Source organism: Arachis stenosperma, chromosome 3 (genome assembly GCF_014773155.1).
Source record: "Arachis stenosperma cultivar V10309 chromosome 3, arast.V10309.gnm1.PFL2, whole genome shotgun sequence".
Taxonomy (NCBI): domain Eukaryota; kingdom Viridiplantae; phylum Streptophyta; class Magnoliopsida; order Fabales; family Fabaceae; genus Arachis; species Arachis stenosperma.
In genome coordinates, this window is record NC_080379.1 from 19141413 (window position 1) to 19149116 (window position 7704).

Below are 7704 nucleotides of genomic sequence, written 5' to 3' on the forward strand. Positions count from 1 at the left end.
ATTAGAAAAAAGGTCTGAAAAATTTTAAAAAGATAAGATAGAAGATATGATTTATGAAAGATAAATATGATAGAAAAATATAATTTAAAATTAAAAGTTGTGAATGATATTTGAAAAATAAATCTGAATTTTTATTTTGAAAAAGATTTTAAAAGATAATTGATTTTTGAAAAAAATTGAAAAAGAGTTGGATTGGATTGGAAAAAGATTTGTGTTTATGGATTAAGATACATTTGATATTTTTGAAAAAGGGATTTTAGAAATTAGGATTAAATTTTGGAATTGAAGGATGCGATTTTGGAACATGTTTATGCAAGGAATCATGATTGAAACGTAGAAAATTAAAAAAAATGTGAATTAAAACGAATTTACCTCCTCCCACCATCCTGGCGTTAAACGCCCAAACGCTGTAATACCCGTCTAACCAAAATTAATTAAATAATGAGTTAAGTAGGAGCGAATATGGTTGGAAGATTTGGCAATTGGAATTTGATGATTTCAATATGATATTTGGATCATGAATTTTTTTGAGTCGGAAGACATAGTTTTCTGCGTAAAAGCGCGCAGTGGAATTTGACCGCAGTACCGCTGAGACCTGTCTGGTACTGCAGCTGAGAAAATTGATTATGAGTAAATAAGATTAAGAAATGAGGAATTATAATTAGGGGAGGTAGAAATATTTGAAGTGCGATTTAGAGCGCTAATCTTAAGGTTTTTGGTCCAAAATTGGGCCAACGGATAAAAATAAGTGAACTGAGCCTAAGTGGGCCCAAGACCCAACATACATAAACATTAGTTATGAGCATTTCAGCTCATTTTGCCCTAAAGAAGGTGTGTGGGGCGCTGAATGAGAAGAAGAAGAGAAGAGAGAAAACCTAACTCTCTTTGATCTTCAACCACCATAACTTGAGCTACGGAGCTCCGATTGACGAGCCGTTTGCAGCCACGCATCGCTCTTCTCATCCTCTACAATTCTATCTAAGTTTTGTGGTGAGTATTCCATTCATCTCTGCCCAGTTTTCGAAATTCCCCACTGTTACACGTTTTTGGAAAGTTAGTTGAAATCTTGTGATTTTGGGGTGTTTAGGGATACTCCAACATGGATTCTAAGTGGGTTCTATCCCTACTTCATATGGGCTGAGGTAAGAAGTGCTCAAACCCTTGTGATTTATCATCTTTATGAGCCCTAGGTGATGTATGTATGTGATATTGGTTATGTTAGTGTATTGGTGATTTTGATGCACAATTGGGAGGTTGGTATTGCTTGTGGAGCTTTGGTGAGGCTTGGAGCTAAGGGTTGGTGGAGACTTCCATAGAAGAGGCTCAATTGATTTGGCTACAAGGTACGGTTTAAGTTTTATTTAAGTACCGTGTGGTGTGATGAGAATTCCTCGGCTAGATGCCCTTAGGATTAAGTTTGGATTGTGTAAATGGTTGATGCTAATATGCATAGTTGGTATGTAATGTGAATTGATGATTGGGTTGAGAATGGTGTGGCCTTGTATGCTTGGTGTATTGAAATTTGATGTATTGGGTAATGAGTATTAATTTGTGGTTTATGCATTTAAATTGTGAATTGGGCCGGAGGCCGTAAATTTTGGGCCGGAGGCCGGAAAGGTAAGGGAGGTAAGTTGATGTGTGCATTGTATGATGACACAAGTGATTGGATGAATTTCATATAATGAATATATGAATATTGGGTTGGTTATTGAATAATGAGGTTTGAGGAGTTGAAGTGTGAAAATCGGTAATTTTGGGTGAAATTGTATATGAAGTTTGTTTGATTTTGGTTGATATATATTATGTGGTCATATATGTGAGTATGATTATTGATGCCTTGATGGTATGATAATGCATGAGAGATATGTATGTTGATATGCTTGAGGAATGATTAAGGTTGATTTGTGGGTAAAACCACGTGATAGTGATTATGACATTGATTATGTATAATGATGGTTGATCGGAGATAGTATTGTTGGAAATTGAGATGAGGAAGGATGTATGACATGTTGATATGTTTGTAATTTAGCCATTTGCTTGAAATGGGTAAAGATGGTTATATGATGGTTTTGTGATTCGTGGTAAAGTGTTAATGTATGAGTTGAGGAGGCTGATGTTGATTTTGGTATATTTTGATTGGTTTCAAAAAGGGTTGAAATTGGCATGTTTTGGTTGATTTCGAAAAGAGTTGAAAATGGCTTGTTTTGAAAACGGCACTTTGTGGTTTTATATGAAAACATGGTTTTTGGGCATACTTTGATGGGACATAACTTGGACTACGGATCTCTGTTTTGGCCAAATCTGTTTAGAAATGAAATTGGATCCGGGATGTCCATGCCGTTCGAAGAACGGGTGAAAAATGATTTAAAATGAGGAAGTTATGTCCGTCGGAAGATTGGGGGTTGAATCTGTAAATTCTGCAGCTTTAAACTTAGAAAATTTTTAGCAGAATGACCCTCCACGCGTAGGCGCACTTGGCGCATACGCGTCGTTCTTCAAAAGGCACCATCCACGCATGCGCGTGGTATGCGCGTGCGCGTCGATGTGCTGCACCCAATGGCCACCATTTCTCGAGAGTTGTGCCAGAGTTGTGCCAGTTTTGTGCCTGGGGCAAATGCACCCACGCGTACGCGTGGCTGACGCTTACGCGTCGTTTGGCTGTGTTTCAATCCACGCGTCCGCGTGTATGACGCATACGCGTCGATGAGCTTTGTGGCCATCCACGCGTGCGCGTGGAGTACGCGTACGCGTGGCCCTGCTTTCATGCCAAAGTTGATTTTTGAGTTCTAAGAGCCAAATCTCATACTTCTAAGCTCCGATCTCACCCCTTATGTATTAATCATTATGATATGCTTAGTAATGAGAAAGGAACTAGGGGATGTGGTAACTTGCGAGTGAAGCAAGGGAAAAAGTTATGATCAATGGTGATCAACGATGATTATATGAGATATGGAGGATGACGGTAGGAGTACCGTATGCCATGAGCCGAAGGGCTATATCTATTGATAAATGGCTGGTTCTTGATTGAACCATGGGCCGGATGGCTGAGTTATTGCCGGGTCACGGCAAAGCCATTATTGATTATGGCTGAGTATAAATGCATGTATGATTAATGAATGAATGTGTTGAATGGATAATAATGGAAAATGTTGAAATGTGATGTGTAACCCGGTAGTAGGCAGTGGCGTTGTCTACTTGCTCCGGGTATGAGACGGAAAAGGATGTTTATGATAAATGAGTTAATTATGGAGTTTTGAATGAATGTAACTCTGATACATGGGTAGTAGTAAGGGTTGGGGTTCGTCCCACTTGCTCCAGGTTAATGTTTGAGATTTGATAACAATGAGGATTGATAATTTGAATTGAGATTGATGAATATATGCTTAAGATACCTGGGCAGTAGCAAGGGTTGTGGTTCGTCCCGCTTGCTCCGGTCAATGCTTTGAGATACCTGGGCAGTAGCAAGGGTTGTGGTTCGTCCCGCTTGCTCCGGGTTAATGCTTAAGATACCTGGGCAGTAGCAAGGGTTGTGGTTCGTCCCGCTTGCTCCGGGTTAATGCTTAAGATACCTGGGCATAGCAAGGTTGTGGTTCGTCCCACTTGCTCCAGGTCAGAGATTGTGACGCCTGGGTAGTAGCGGTAGTAGTGGTGAATCCACTCGCTCCAGGTTGAGCTGTTAAACCCCGCCTGGGTAGTAGCCGCAGTAGTGGTTGTTCCACTGGCTCTGGGCTGAGCGGGTAGTAGCAAGGGGGTTGTAGCTCAAACCTACTTGCTCCGCAAGGGGTGTTTCTGTCCATGGTTAGCTACCAGGACGTGTCGGGTTGGCTATATAACCGACAGATGATATCATAAGCCATAGGGCAGGCATACATCATTTGCATATGTTTGAATTGTTTGGGTTTGCCTATTTGTTTTGGATTTCTATATCATATATGCTATGTTACCTTATTACATGCTACTTGTTCTACTTGTACCTTATTTGTGTATTACTTGTCTGTATTGCTTATGTTTGTACAACTGAGAGATCCCTCATGATGGTGTTGGTGGATGTTGGGGCTGTTCTTGATGAGATGAATTGATAATGCGATTGCATAATGATGATTTTTGAATGAGATCATTTGAGCCCCCTGGGTAGACGCAGTGATGTGATTTCACTAGCTCTAGGCGAGGGTATGATGTATTGATATAGAGTTGCGAGGCAGAACAACTGGTGATGGTTTTGCTTATGATTCTGAGTCTGATTCGTGAAAGAATCAGCGGTTTGGGAAACATGTGTAATATGAACTAGATTTAGTATCCCCTTACGTCAGATGCCTATTTATGGATTAGTGAGAATCTAGGCTGGATACTTGGTGAAAAGGAGTTTAGGATGCTTAGTTTTTATTGCAGTGCATTGTATTTATTTGGCACTTTTACCGTACTGGGAACCCATGGTTCCGGGTTCTCATTCCGTATATATCTCTTGTTTTTCAGATACAGGTTCAGGTGCTCAGAAGTGAGCTGCGGTTTCTGAGAGACGGCGAAGATATTTATTTTCTCTACCTTGTGTTTTGCTTAGAATCTCTCCACCTTTGTTTTGGAAAAGATTATATTATGTGTTGAACTCTTTTGGAAATTACCTATAGAGGCTCTTATGTTTCCTTTGGGAGAGATTAGGATATATTGTTGTCATCTACTTGCATACTGTACCCTAGCCGGCCTAAACTTCGCGGGTCGACTAGTGGCTATTTACTTATGTTATATATATCTATCTGTTATCTGTCTCTTAATCTCCTTTATGCCTTGTCCGTATATCGCTTTCGGCTTCACAGTTTAACTTTTCGTTGTCGAAACGTGAGTGATACGTCTTCGCGATTTTATTTCTACTCTTTTCAGGCTTCTCGATTAATACTCCTTTCGAAATTACCTATAGTTATATATTAAAAATCCACCTGAGAGTCGTACCACCGTAATATCATTGACTTATGACTCGAGCATAAGGATTTGAATATTAGGGTTACATTATGGTATCAGAGCAGTTTGTCCTCGTGAGCCTGAGGGATGGAACTGCTTATGCTTCAATGCATACTCTGAGTCTGTGCCTGTGCTAGTTAGGGTATCTAATCGATACATCTAGCATGAAGTCGTTGAGTGTACCTTGGTACTTTGAAGCACTGTACTTCCGATATTGAGACTGATCAACTTGATATCGATTGTTTGGTGTGTATAAGAACCAGATGGCGCCTCGTGGACGCAGTCAGGGACGTGAGAGAGATCGTACTAGTACACAGGAACCGGAAATCAACTCGAATAACCCGGTAAACCTTATGGCGGCGTTGGAGAATATGGCTGCTGCTATGCAAGCCACTGCGGAGGCTCTTGGGCAACAGATAAACAATAATGGCAATGGCGGAAGGGAAGCTCAGGGCCCGATGACACTGGCAACTTTCTTAAAGGTTAATCCACCTAAGTTCAAGGGAACCACCAATCTGACTGAAGCTGATACTTGGTTTTAGGCCATGGAGCGAGCACTGCAAGTGCAGTTGGTGCCTGAAGAGCAGCGTGTTGAATTTGCTACCTATCTGCTCACAGGGGAGGCATCGCATTGGTGGCAAGGGGCTCGACGTCTCCTACAATAGGGGAATGATCTTATCACTTGGGATGCCTTCCAGGTGGAATTCTATAAGAAGTACTTTCCAAATTCTGCCAGGATGGTGCACGAAATTGTGATCAATACTTTTCAAAACATAAACAATCCCTAGTAATGGCTCCAAAGACTTGGTGCTCAATACCATGGCATAAACACAACTTCGCACAACTAACCAGCAGTGCACTGGGTCGTCCAAGTAATAAACCTTACGCGAGTAAGGGTCGATCCCACGGAGATTGGTGGTATGAAGCAAGCTATGGTCACCTTGTAAATCTCAGTCAGGCAGACTCAAATGGGTATAGTGATAACGAAAATAACACAAAGTAAAGATAGAGATACTTATGTAATTCATTGGTAGGAACTTCAGATAAGCGCATGAAGATGCCTTCCCTTCCGTCTCTCTCTGCTTTCCTACTGTCTTCATCCAATCCTTCTTACTCCTTTCCATGGCAAGCTCATGTAGGGTTTCACCGTTGTCAGTGGCTACCTCCATCCTCTCATTGAAAATACGTCCCTGATGCTCTGTCACAGCATAGGCTAATCATCTGTCGTTTCTCAATCAGGCCGAATAGAATCCAGTGATTCTTTTGCGTCTGTCACTAACGCCCCCCCTCAGGAGTTTGAAGCACGTCACAGTCATTCAATCATTGAATCCTACTCAGAATACCACAGACAAGGTTAGACCTTCCGGATTCTCTTGAATGCCGCCATCAGTTCTTGCCTATACCACGAAGACTCTGATCTCACGGAATGGTTGGCTCGTTTGTCAGGCGAGCACTCGGTTGTCAGGCGATCAACCATGCATCGTGTATCAGTAATCCAAGAGATATTCACTAAGCCATGCTTGTAGAACAAGAATGGTTGTCAGTCACCTTGTTCATAGGTGAGAATGATGATGAGTGTCACGGATCATCACATTCATCAAGTTGAAGAACAAGTGATATCTTGGACAAAGAACAAGCGGAATTGAATAGAAGAACAATAGTAATTGCATTAATACTCGAGGTACAGCAGAGCTCCACACCTTAATCTATGGTGTGTAGAAACTCCACCGTTGAAAATACATAAGAACAAGGTCTAGGCATGGCCGAATGGCCAGCCTCCCAATGATCTAAGATAGCATAAAATTAGAAGATAGCTACCAAGATTCTTAGACATCAAATCAATAGTAAAAAGTCCTACTTATAGAGAACTAGTAGCCTAAGGTGTACAAAGATGAGTAAATGACATAAAAATCCACTTCCGGGCCCACTTGGTGTGCTTGGGCTGAGCAATGAAGCATTTTCGTGTAGAGACTTCTCTTGGAGTTAAACGCCAGCTTTTATGCCAGTTTGGGCGTTTAACTCCCATTTAGGTGCCAGTTCCAGCGTTTAACGCTGGAATTTCTTGAGGTGACTTTGAACGCCGGTTTGGACCATCAAATCTTGGGCAAAGTATGGACTATCATATATTGCTGGAAAGCCCAGGATGTCTACTTTCCAACGCCGTTGAGAGCGCGCCAATTGGGCTTCTGTAGCTCCAGAAAATCCACTTCGAGTGCAGGGAGGTCAGAATCCAACAGCATCTGCAGTCCTTTTCAGTCTCTGAATCAGATTTTTGCTCAGATCCCTCAATTTCAGCCAGAAAATACCTGAAATCACAAAAACACACAAACTCATAGTGAAGTCCAGAAAGTGAATTTTAACTAAAAACTAATAAAAATATAATAAAAACTAACTAAAAGATACTAAAAACATACTAAAAACATGCCAAAAAGTGTACAAATTATCCGCTCATCACAACACCAACTTAAATTGTTGCTTGTCCCCAAGCAACTGAAGATCAAATAAGATAAAGAAGAGAATATGCAATGAACTCCAAAAACTATGAAGATCAGTATTAATTAGATGAGCGGGCTTTTACTTTTTGCCTCTGAATAGTTTTGGCATCTTACTTTATCCTTTGGAACTCAGAATGATTGGCTTCTTTAGGAACTCAGAATCCAGATAGTGTTATTGATTCTCCTAGTTAAGTATGATTCTTGAACAGCTACTTTATTGAGTCTTGGCTGTGGCCCAAAGCACTCTGTCTTCCAG